The sequence below is a fragment of the Carassius gibelio genome, chromosome A17 (assembly GCF_023724105.1).
Source record: "Carassius gibelio isolate Cgi1373 ecotype wild population from Czech Republic chromosome A17, carGib1.2-hapl.c, whole genome shotgun sequence".
NCBI classification, from domain to species: domain Eukaryota; kingdom Metazoa; phylum Chordata; class Actinopteri; order Cypriniformes; family Cyprinidae; genus Carassius; species Carassius gibelio.
Genome location: NC_068387.1, coordinates 26,702,531 through 26,716,747, shown reverse-complemented (window position 1 = coordinate 26,716,747; position 14,217 = coordinate 26,702,531).

Here is a 14,217-nt window from a genome sequence, read left to right as displayed (position 1 = left end):
TGTTTTGGTCCCGCCCTGCTGTGCTGTATTCACACACGTGGATGGGAAATTCCCCCAGCTGTAGTGTTTGTGGTTTCTCTGCTGTGAATTCATCACATGATGTTTCAGGCCAACAGAAAGGCTGGGTGATTTTACGACACCGGAATGAACTAACCCCACAAGCTGATTTACTTAGAAAACCAACTTCATAACAGGGGGTTTCTACTCTACTCATACACAGTAATAGAGTTGAAACGGCAGCTTTGCAATGGCGGAAATGCACCAGAGTTTTTTCTTGTAGATGTTCTGACGATATTTTCATAGCATTTATTTTCCCATCACAAGACAAGTGTAACGATGCTTGTAAAGTACTGCTGCGTGTCTTTGAAAGTGTCATGTGAAAAGACACGAGGAAGGTTTTCTCATTTATCTGTTGTAGGAAATAGATAATGATTTCTTTCTCATCAGTATGAAAATAACTCTAATATATGATGTAAATCTGTAGACTGAAACTGTGAAACAAGTTGCAATGGTTTTTGATTCAATTACTGGTTCAAAAGTTTATTCTATGACATAAAATACATCAGTAAAACCCACTCTTGTAAAGTGTTTGTTAAAAAACGACTGAAAGAGTTAATGAATCTTAAAGGAACAGTTCACCCGAAAAAAAAAAAAAAATGAAAAATTGCTGAAAATGTCCTCATCCTTAATTAAACTTAAGGTTTCTCTATTTATTAATTTATAACTATAAATATTAATGTTTTTTTATCAATTTATAATTTATATTAGATATAATTAATAATTATTGGATTACAGAGTATTTATATTTTTCAGTTATATTAACTAAACAGGTCAGATTTCTGCTCTCCAAATTGATTAATGGATAAGTAAATACTACTAATAATTAACTATTAACATTTATTTGATAGAAACAGCTTAGAATCAGTGTGAAAAGGAAACATGGTTAAGATACGACTAGCTATGAAACAAGCAATATTTAATTAGTTAAACTATATGCAATTGAAACAATCTGAAATATAAACCTGGCTATATATATATATATAAAAAAATGAAATCAGTTTACTAGTACTATTAGAGAAATGAGTTTCTGTTTGATTTATGTGTGACTGACAAATATGCATTACATAAACGGTCTAATCCAAATGCATGGGAACTTTACATGCAATGTCAATATTTCGTGCACGTACCAACAATCAGATTGTGATGTAGTGTGTGTAATCCAGACATGTGACGCCAGAGTTGTTTTGTTGCTAAAACACGTCACTCATGGGAGCGCAGGTAAAGGTAACTTTATATGTATTTGAGCGTTGGCGTGGTTTGGCCTGTGTAAACCAGACGAGTGTTTGTTTTGGTGGTTGTTAAGGCAGGTTTGTTTGGTTTTCTATCTGGCCTGACCAATGTAATCGTGATTCTGATAACAAACACTGAGCAAACTCTCTTTCTGAGCACATGCTGAAGTCTCATGAAGTATTCATTTGGCAGTGAGTCTGTGCGCTGCTGTAATCGCTGCGGTGTGAGGGAATGTGACCCAGCTGTCCGAGGGTGTATTGATCAGTCCAAACCCCCCGAGGGTGGAGATACAACACCCACCAGCTGCCCCGAAGCGTCCGGGACACACCACTGCATCAGCTGTGTTTGAACAGACCAAATACAAACTCACACAGCAGCCGGAGGACAGTGTTTTTACTCGCCATTAAAGCAACAGTTCATCCTAAAATGACAATGTGCTGAAAATGTGCTCAGTCTCAGATAATCAGAGATCAGGATGAGTTTGTTTCTTCATCAGGTTCAGTGTCTCATCAATGGATGCTCTGCAGTGAATGGGTGCCGTCAGAATGAGAGTCTGATAAAAACATCACAATAATCCACAGCACTCCAGTCCATCAGTGAACATCTGGAGAAGACAAAACCTGAAACACATCCAGCATTAAGATGATTTTAACTCAAACACATAGAGTCTATAATCCAGAATAACACTTCCTCCAGTGAAAAAGTGTTCTGGTCTGAATCAGGAGAGAAATCTGCACAGATCAAGCAGCGTTTAAACAGATCTAAACTAATCTGTGAGAGACAACAGCAGATGCACTTTTCATTGGATGTGTGTTTGTGTGTGTGTGTGTGTATGTATGCAGTGTGTGTGTGTGTGTGTGTATGCAGTGTGTATGCAGTGTGTGTGTGTGTGTGTGTATGTATGCAGTGTGTGTTTAGCAGATTTGCGGTGTAAAGGGGATGTGTTTCCTGTGAGACTCTCGAACAATGCCTTCTGAAATCCTCCAGAGATCTGCTCTTCCTGACTCAGGAAAGTCATTCGCTCTGGATTCTCAAACTTCATACGTCTCTTTTCATTCTGTTGGGGTTAAACGGTTAGTTATGATTGATATTTGTGCTGGAGGTAAAACCAGACTCTGTCAAAACCTCAGGAGAAATAAAACACTGCGATGAGGCTAATAGTTGTCGTACACTAATATATATATATGTAAAAGTAATAATAGTTGTATATATTTTTGTAATAAAAAATATATGATTTAATAATACACACACACACACATATATATATGTAGTGTAAAAAAATATTTATATGATTTTTAAATATAATTATATACATTTTCAAAAACTGAAATAAATTATGAAAAATATGAATAAATTTTATATGTAATTTTCAAATAAATTACATATAATAATAATAATATAGTAATATTCTTTATATATATATATATATATATATATATATATATATATATATTTTTTTTAAATACAATAATGTATATCATTCAAAATTAATTATATTAATTTTCAAAAAAAATTATACAAATAAAATTATTAATAATTGTATATAATTTAAAAGGAAATTATATCTAAAATAAATGAAAAATAAAAATAATGTTAATATAAATAATAGTATATTATACATATACATGCTTCTAAAATAATAAAGCATATAAATTATACATATATTATAATTTGATACTGCATGTTATTATTTAGTTAATTTATTTTATATAATAAAAAATTGGTAAATAATTATCATTATTATTGTATATAAGTAATATTTTAAAGCAATAAAATCCATAATAAATATGATAAAGTAATTTCAGAATGAACAGAGTGTTGATAAACCGCTCGTATCACTGCACATGCTCTTCACCAGAGCCGTCTCCAGTCTCTGTCAGCTGATCAGCAGTGATGGGGTTAACTACAGCAGCACGCAGAGCCGATACCACACCGCGACCGCGAGTGTGTGTGTGTGTGTGTGTGTGTGAGAGCGTTTGCGTAAACTCCATTCGTTATCTCATGCCAAATTTAGCCACTGACTCAGATGTGAGAGCGAGCAGCACACACACACACACACACATATACACACACACACACACACACACACACGCACACACACACACACACTTACACACACACACACTTACACACACACACACACACACACACACACACACACACACTCTCTCTCTCTGTGGGAATCCCGTCTGAAGCGCTCTTCTGCTTCTTCTGTTTATCACTGACTGAAGTTCAGCTCTTTCCCGCGGCGCTGCTCTCTCTTTCTGTCGCCGTTTGGACGATTGCTGCAGGAATCTCTGATCATCACGTGTCTTCAGAGGCTGACAGATGAATTACTGCACGCTCTCGAGCTCGCTGAGGCCCTCGGGGCCCGAGACGTGACTGTGTTCAGAGATTCATCAGAGCCGTGGTGAAGTCTACAGGAGAGCAGAAATAAATCAAGTGCACGTCTTTTTGAGATTGTTTTTTAAAGCTAAGGATCTTGGTCTGTCCAAGATATAAATGTAGCATTGCATCAGTGTCTCTGCAGTGGATGCTCTGCAGTGAATGGGTGCCGTCAGAATGAGAGTCTGATAAAAACATCCCAATAATCCACAGCACTCCAGTCCATCAGTGAACATCTGGAGAAGACAAAAGCTGAAACACATCCAGCATTAAGATGATTTTAACTCCAACACATAGAGTCTATAATCATTATAACACTTCCTCCAGTGAACAAGTGTTCTGGTCTGAATCAGGAGAGAAATCTGCACAGATCAAGCAGCGTTTAAATGATGGATTATGGATGTATATTTTAGCTGGAAGCAACAGTAAAAAAAAAAAAAAGCTTTTATGTGTTTAATCGTAGATTTTAAAAAGACAAATTATATTAACAAATAGAAATAAATGCATACATATATAAATCTTAAATGCAGGCCTACATTTGTGTGACGAGTGTCAATAAATTCACATAAAAGTACAACATTAAATAAATCAGTAAATGTAAAGTAATGCAATAAAATACAAAACCAATAGAAAATAAAATAACAAAAATAAATAAATACATATATATAAAAATTAAACTCAAGCAGTGCATTAAAATGCAATAAAATTTAAAAAAGCAATGCATAGCAAACAAATAAATGTAAAAAATATATATTTTCCATAAAACTTTCTTAAACGTATGCGATGGTAAGTTAGAGCAGTACTGTATCTATTTATTTATAATTTATGCTTGCATCGTTCTCATATAAATTAGATAAATGAATAATAAATGTTTTATATATTTTATGGGCTGTGGTCTCATTAACTAAGCATTCATGACTAAGCAGAACTCATCGTTACACTCGACAAACTCAGAGATGCTATTTAAAGAACTAAAATACAACTTGTGCAAGAACCATATGACATTACCTCTTTTACTGCAGTCCTCCACACACACACACACACACACACACACACACACACACACACACACACACACACACACCCACACACACACACACACACACACACACACACACACACACATAGTGAAATCTTACTCCTGTTCTTTCCTCCTGAACCAGAGGGTTTGACTCCAGAGTTCACATGGAGTTTGCTGAAGTCGTGCCAAAACATCAGGCTGTGATCAAGTTCATGCCCAGGACACAGATACAGATCTCTATAGAACACACACACACACACACACACACACACACACACACACACACACACACAGTCACACGTCAGGACGTTCCAGGTGATTTCCAGAATGTTTCTCAGCTCAAATGAAAGTCCATCCTCACATCTCCGAATCTTCTGGTCTAAACCACTGCTGATCGACTCATTCAGCACTAATCTGTCATCATTCATCAGGGACATTACACTCATGTATCACTGCGACTGTAGAAGTGCTATAAGAGCATGTGATCGTCTCAGTGGAGCCACCGATCGTGCATCTGTCACAGACTCTTATCAGGCTCTTCACAATCATAAATTCATAAGCATCAGATGAAATAGCAGCACAGCGGCAGACAGCTGAACAAACACAGACGGACTCCTCTACATCAGCTGCGGTGTTTGATCAATCACTCGGTGTTTACATCAGATCCTGATGAGCTTTAAACGATCAGAGGTTACCATCACCAGAGACGCAGAGACATTTACATCTTTAATGATGCTTTTACACACGACTGAAGCAGCCAAATCAAACACAGATAATAGAAGAGGAAGTTTCCCAAGATTAAAACAAAACTGGACAACAAAGTTGACCACATTTAAAATCTTGAAATACTCCACACAGAATATATGTTTTTTGAAAATTCAGTTTGTTGTTTTAAATATCAGTTCATATCTATATATATATCTATCTATCTATCTATCTATCTATCTATCTATCTATCTATCTATATATATATATATATGTGTGTGTGTGTGTGTGTGTGCGCGCACATGTAAATTACATGCATACACTATTGTTTAAATAAAGAAAAGAAAAAAATGCATTTTAAAATGTAATCAAATCAAATAATAGACCATAAAAAATGCAAGAAACTAAAATGTGAACATAAAAAAAAGAAAAAATGAGATTTTTTTTATAAATAACATCTACATGAAATAATATAATACAATTTAATTAATTAAATAAAATGCAATTGAATGCATTGAAACGTGCAAAAATTCAATTCAATGCAATGCTTTTTAAAATGTGTTAAAATAAAATGCTACAAAAACTAATTAATAGAAAAATCGAATAAAAACGCAAAAATAAAATAGAAATTCAATGCGATAAAATACAAAAATAACAAAATAAAACAAAACTACAAATAATGTTAGTGCACACCTCTACATATTTTGTTAAAATAATTAATTAAAATTAAATGTAGTGCATTGTGGTTAACAAAATTAACCACATTTAGAAACAGACTTTGAAATATTTACATTTAGTCATTTAGCAGACGCTTTTATCCAAAGTGACTTACAAATGAGGACAAGAGAAACAATCAAAAACAACCATGATAAAACACAAGTGCTATAACACGTCTCAGTTAGCTTAACGCAGTACACGTAGCAAGGTTTTTATTATATAATAAATAAAATAATAACAGATAGAAATAGAAAACAATTGATCAAGCTAGTGTTAGATGCCTTTTTTTCTTGCTTTTCTCAATTGTATAATTGAATGCAAAAAGATTAGAGAAGCTAGTATTTGTTTATTTATTTTTTTGGTTGCTTTTTAAGAATAGAATTAGAATAGAGTGTATTAGAGATAGAGGTTCTAATAAAGATGGAAGCGATGTGTTTTTAGCCGATTCTTCCAATTCGTTGATGTAAACATAAAGCAGCATGAATAAGAAATATCACAGATGTGGAGGATCATGAATGCTGGATTTGATGTAATATGCCGGGTGTGACCCATTAGATAGCCATCATTAGTATGCATGCCTTTATAGTATTGAGCTGGAACTATGTTGAATCATTCATGGGCCTTTTTTCACTGAACTAACTCTGTTTCTATGGCAATAGCAGGCCACAGACTGAAATAAAGCCGTCTGTTGTGATGGCAACAGCTCCATCATTGGTCCAGCGTGACGGGGGATGACAGCATATGTAAACACGGTTTCTTTGCAGGTCGTGCTGTCAGATAAGGCTATACACATCATTCATGATTGCATCAGAAACCACAGAGAGAGAGAGAAGAGAACTCACACACTCGGCTGCACAGTCACATGCTCCACTTCCTCTACAGCTTGTGAACCCTTTGACCCTGTGTCAGGATTCAATGAATTTGATACAACGTCCTTTATTGGCTTTACATTGCAAATAAAAAATAAAACATGCAATGAAATAAATGAAAATAAAATAAAATGTGTAAAAATACAACACAATGCAGTGATATTAAATAAAACAACAATACAAAAGTGAAATAATATAAAAATAAATTAAATTATAACAAATAAAGCAATACAATGCAATAAAATACAATAAAACTCAAATAAAATATAAAAACAAAAAAACAACAACGCAATGCTATAAAATAAAATACAAAAACAAAAAAATACAAATGCAAATAAACAATAAAATAAAATAAAAAGTTAAATACAAAACAATGCAATGCAATAATAAAAAAAAATAAATAAAATAAAAATAAAAATAAAAATAAAATATAAAACACCAATGCAATGCAATGAAATAAAATGCATAAAAAAATTTATGCACAGCAAAAAAAAAAAAAAAAAAAAAAAAAAAAAGAACAACATTAAAACAAAACAAGAAGTTTTAATGTGGTTGTGACACACGTTCTTCGGTTCCCATCATACCAAAGGTTCACACACGCACACACACACACACACACACACACACACACACTCACTCACTCACAGTTCCTCAGTTCCTACCAAAACACTGAGCACATGAATCCTGCCTGGAGACCAGTCAAGGGTTTTTCGGCTCTTCTAATTGGATGAGCTCCATAGCAACTGCACGAGCACATCAGGAGACACACTGACCTGAGATCAGCCTTGTGCGGTCTGTGACTCTCTTTAGACTCTCATCATCGGTGAAAGCGTGGAAACACTGGGATCTGTGTGTGAAAGAGGGATTTCAGTGAAGATATCACAGAAATAGAATCACACACACACACACACACACACACACACACACACACACACACACACACATATCTGGTGTGTTTGCTTATTAAAAGATGCCGTAGATGTGTGAAGCATGTTTCAATTATCACATTATGAATATTAATCATGCATTTTACATCATTGCATTTTTAAAAACATATTAATGTATATTAATTATGCAAATGAGTTTTTTTAATGTTACACACACCACTCACATTTTTGTTCAGAAAACACATGGATATTCTTGTTTCATTCAATTGACTTTACTTTATTAAATATTAACATACATTTAATTACTAGAAAGAATAGCACAGATAAATTTGATCACAACAAAAACAGTCACATAAATAACAGAAACAGAACTTGAGATTTATAAAATGATGCATATGATCTAACTATCAGGGTTATAATTGTTCACACACACACACACATACACACACATAAAACTGAAATAAAATAAATTTAACTTCAAAAGACACATAACAAATTTACTAAAAATGAAACAAGAAATGTTGCCTTGGCAAATTACTAAATTAAGTTTTAGCTGAAGCACAAAAATCAATAAAGAAAAAAATAAACCTGATTAATAAAAAAAATAAATAAATAAAAGCACTTGAGAAAATGTATAAAATTAAATCAAAAATATAAAAAAGATTTGAAATATAAAACTAAAATGTTAATTCAAAATTATAAAAGTATTTAAATAACTGTAAAATAACCCTGTCCTCTCTGAGCCGGTCACACATAAACACAGCCGTCATGAGCGGATCAGACCGGGACAAACACGCGGCTGTCAGTCATCTCAGGTGAAGCGTGTGAATTATTGAAGCGGGCGAGAGGAGGGTCATGTGGGTCTGTGACCGCGGCCACCAGCACACAGACAGACAGATAGCGGCTGGAGATCTGTCCGTCTCTCTTATTAAAGCAATGACACCTGATCTGTGCAAGTAACAGAGCGCCAGACAGAAGAGCAGAGACTGTCTGGAAAACACACGCCGTTTCACACACTCTGAGATTACGTGCAGACCAGCACTGATTACACCGGTCTCAGGTGTTCTGCACCAAATCGGTTCAGTCCAAAGCAGCACATTATGAACATGTCAGAAATACTCAATGACATGATGCTTTTTGTCTGGATTGATGCACTGCAACCCTAAAACACATCACAGTGCAGAGCAATGCAGAATTCAATCATTAATCATTAAACATGATTAACTAAACTAAACTAAACTAAACTGAACTGAACTGAACTAAACTAAACTAAACTAAACTGAAAAATAAACTAATCTAAACTAAACTAAACTAATAGTAAACTAAACTGAGAACTAAACTACACTAAACTAAACTGAACTGAACTAAACTCAACTCAACTGAACTGAACTGAACTGAACTGAACTGAACTAAACTAAACTAAACTAAACTAAACTAAACTAAACTGAAAAATAAACTAATCTAAACTAAACTAAACTAATAGTAAACTAAACTGAGAACTAAGCTACACTAAACTAAACTGAACTGAACTAAACTCAACTCAACTCAACTGAACTGAACTGAACTAAACTAAACGAAACTAAACTAAACTAAACTAAACTAAACTAAACTAAACTAAACTGAAAAATAAACTAATCTAAACTAAACTAAACTAAACTAAACTGAGAACTAAACTACACTAAACTAAACTGAACTGAACTGAACTAAACTGAACTGAACTGAACTGAACTGAACTGAACTGAACTAAACTAAACTAAACTAAACTGAAAAATAAACTAATCTAAACTAAACTAAACTAATAGTAAACTAAACTGAAAACTAAATCATGAACTAAACTAAAAACTAAACTAAACTGAAAAGTAAACTTAACTGAAAAGTAAACAACTGAAAACTAAATCGAAAACTAAACTAAACTAAACTGAAAACTAAACTAAACTAAACTAAACTGAAAACTAAACTAAACTAAACTAAACTAAACTAAACTGAAACGTAAACTAAACTGAAAAATAAACTAAACTAAACTAAACTAAACTAAACTAAAAGTAAACTAAACTGAAAACTAAATCATAAACTAAACTAAAAACTAAACTAAATTAAACTAAACTAAACTAAACTTAACTGAAAACTGAACTAAACTAAACTAAACTAAACTAAACTAAACTAAACTAAACTAAACTAAAAACTAAACTAAACTAAACTGAAATGTAAACTAAACTGAAAAATAAACTAATCTAAACTAAACTAAACTAAACTAAAAGTAAACTAAACTGAAAACTAAATCATAAACTAAACTAAAAACTAAACTAAACTAAACTAAACTAAACTAAACTAAACTGAAAACTAAACTAAACTAAACTAAACTAAACTAAACTAAACTAAAAACTAAACTAAACTGAAACGTAAACTAAACTGAAAAATAAACTAATCTAAACTAAACTAAACTAATAGTAAACTAAACTGAAAACTAAATCATGAACTAAACTAAAAACTAAACTAAACTGAAAAGTAAACTTAACTGAAAAGTAAACAACTGAAAACTAAATCGAAAACTAAACTAAACTAAACTGAAAACTAAACTAAACTAAACTAAACTGAAAACTAAACTAAACTAAACTAAACTAAACTAAACTAAACTAAAAACTAAACTAAACTGAAACGTAAACTAAACTGAAAAATAAACTAAACTAAACTAAACTAAACTAAAAGTAAACTAAACTGAAAACTAAATCATAAACTAAACTAAAAACTAAACTAAATTAAACTAAACTAAACTTAACTGAAAACTGAACTAAACTAAACTAAACTAAACTAAACTAAACTAAACTAAACTAAAAACTAAACTAAACTAAACTGAAATGTAAACTAAACTGAAAAATAAACTAATCTAAACTAAACTAAACTAAACTAAAAGTAAACTAAACTGAAAACTAAATCATAAACTAAACTAAAAACTAAACTAAACTAAACTAAACTAAACTAAACTAAACTAAACTGAAAACTAAACTAAACTAAACTAAACTAAACTAAACTAAACTAAAAACTAAACTAAACTGAAACGTAAACTAAACTGAAAAATAAACTAATCTAAACTAAACTAAACTAAAAGTAAACTAAACTGAAAACTAAACTAAACTAAACTAAACTAAACTAAACTAAACTAAACTGAACTGAAAACTAAACTAAACTAAACTAAACTAAACTAAACTGAAACGTAAACTAAACTAAAAAATAAACTAATCTAAACTAAACTAAACTAAAAGTAAACTAAACTGAAAACTAAATCATAAACAAAACTAAAAACTAAACTAAACTAAACTGAAAAGTGAACTTAACTGAAAACTAATTCGAAAACTAAACTAAACTAAACTAAACTAAACTAAACTAAACTGAAAACTAAACTAAACTAAACTAAACTAAACTAAACTGAAAACTAAACTAAACTAAACTAAACTAAACTAAACTAAACTAAAGTCTATTATAATTTCAATAAAAAAAAACATGGTACTCTCTCTCTCTCTCTCTCTCTCTCTCTCTCTCTCTCTCTCAAAAACTGTAATTGTGTATCAAAGAGATATGACATGAATATTGGCCCGAAGCCCGGCACTAGAGGTGTAAATAAGTTGAGGCTGAAATGCAGGGCTCTGTTCTCAATGTCCAGGGAAATGGTCAGTTATCATTGACCTCAAACTGACTGAAATTTCGCACTTGAATGTGCATCTCTTCCTGAATGAAGTGTTTGTGTTTCAGCAGATGCAGGTCAAAGGTCGGGGCTCTGACCTCAGTCTCTCACTGACACACTTGAATGTGTTTGTTCACTCAGTCTCCTGACGCACATCTGTGATGTAGAGGATCTTAATTCTGCTGTATTTCCAGTCTGACTTGTTCTGTCATGTTCTGATCCTAACGATGCAGCACTAATTGCTAGCCATTGTTCGCTCCTTTGTTATTCTGAACTCAGAGAGTCAGAACTGGATTTACAGGTTTGAAATCCAGCTGATTTCCAGCTTTTCCCACTTTAATCATCCTAAACCCTCACAAACAAGCACTGAATTACAAAACACTTGTCAGTTGGATTCTAGAATAACAGCATTATGCAATAGTTTAGCTTTTTGATCAAAGGAAAGGAAATTTTAATAATACACTTAAAAATATATGTTGGATATAATGTAATATAAGATCATATATATATAAAAAAAAGGTATAATATAATATAACTTTTCCATATTTTATCGATTTAATTTCTGTATTTCACTCAAGATTTCATTGTTTTTTCTCTTGACACAAACTTTAAATCTTAGCATATGAAAATCAAAATCCGTAATAAAATGTTTATTAAAAACAAACAAACAAACTAAAAATATGATAATATGACAAAATCATTGTTTTTGAAAAAAGTAAATAAAACCATTTCTGTATTAACAAAACAATTGGTTATTTTTCTTCACACAAATTATGACATTTTGGCTTTGACATACGTTTGACAATGAAACAAAGATTATTGGACTACTTTTTAATTTTTTTTCACAAGAAAATGCTATTTTAAGCTTTCTACTGCAATATTGCACATTTAATATAGCATTTTTTTAAGTGCATCACCCAAGTTCCTAGCATTCAATAGCAATTGAGTTTAAAAGTATCAAGATAAAAGTGTGATGCTTTGAAGCCTGAAGAGTTTAAAAGCTCAGATGCACAGTGGGGTGTGTGTGTGTGTGTGTGTGTATGTGTGTGTGTGTGTGTTTTGACCCATCAACCTCCATTAAAAAGACACTTTTGAGTGTATTGTGTGAACATGAAAGGTGTCGAACTCCCCGCTGAGTTTCAACAGTGGACCACCAGAGAGGACCGTCCTCGGATGTGTTTCAGGTTTTGTCTTCTCCAGATGTTCACTGATGGACTGGAGTGCTGTGGATTATTGTGATGTTTTTATCAGACTCTCATTCTGACGGCACCCATTCACTGCAGAGCATCCATTGATGAGACATTGATGCAGTGCTACATTTCTACAAACCTGATGAAGAAACAAACTCATCCTGATCTCTGACGATCTGAAAGTGAGGACATTTTCAGCAAATGTTCATGTTTGGGTGACCTACTCTTTCGGTTCTAACTCATATTCATGCATGTTTAGTATCTCTGCTGAAGTGTGTTTACGGGGTTAATTCTCTGTGAATCGCTCTGCATCGCTCCTCTCTCAACAGCTGCTCATTATTCCAGCCGGAGCAGATCGGATCAGATCTGGTGTACGGCTTTAGTCCAGCTACTAAACATGTATCTGCCACCATCAATATTTAATCTGCACATTATTGGTCAACACTGTCAGGAGGAGACAGGCCCAGTCTTGACACCACGCTAGAGTCCAAGCACACACACACACACACACACACACACACACACCTACATCAGTCTGACACACACACACACACACACACACACACACACACGCCTACATCAGTCTGACACACACACACACACACACACACACACACACACACACACACACACACACACACACACACACACACACACACCTACATCAGTCTGACACACACACACACACACACACACACACATAAACACAAAAGATCATAGCCAAATGATGTAGTTAATAGTCTCACTGTGAACACAAACACCTGGAGAAAAACTGAACAGATCAATTTCTGGAGTAAAAGTACAGATAAAAGCAGTCGTTTTACATTTTATTTGAGTAAAAATTAAACTAAACCAAATACTATGAGAATAAATATATAAATAAATAATAATAATAATAATAAAAAAAATGAAATAAATAGTTTTTCCAATGCAACTTATTACCTTTTAGTTCATTCTGAAGTAAAAAAAAAATAATAATAATAAAAAAAATAATAATTAAAATAAATAAATAAATAAAAACCACAAAAGTACCATAACTGAAAGCTGAAAATATTAAAACAATATCTAATTTACAAAAAAACTATGATACTATATTCTGTAAATGACTCTGAAATACTTGAGCTTTAATGCACTTTAGTTTTAAAAGGAAACATTTACTGATCGACCATGTTTATTATTTATTCAGTCTGGATTAGTACAGACATTTAATATGTATTGATCTAAAAATAATCTCATTATACTCTACCAGAATTTTAAACGTCAGTATAATAAAACAAGAATCTGACAATTTAAGTGTGCAAACAAGTGAAAAAACACAGTTTAATCATCTAAAATTGAGGAAAAACTACATTTGTGGCAAAAATTGTATGAAAAGGAAATGTACAAACATTACATGAGGCAAAATTTTGAAAAGAAAGAAAGAAAAAGCAAGTAATGTAGAATTAAATGTGAAATTTTGAAAAAATTTATTTTT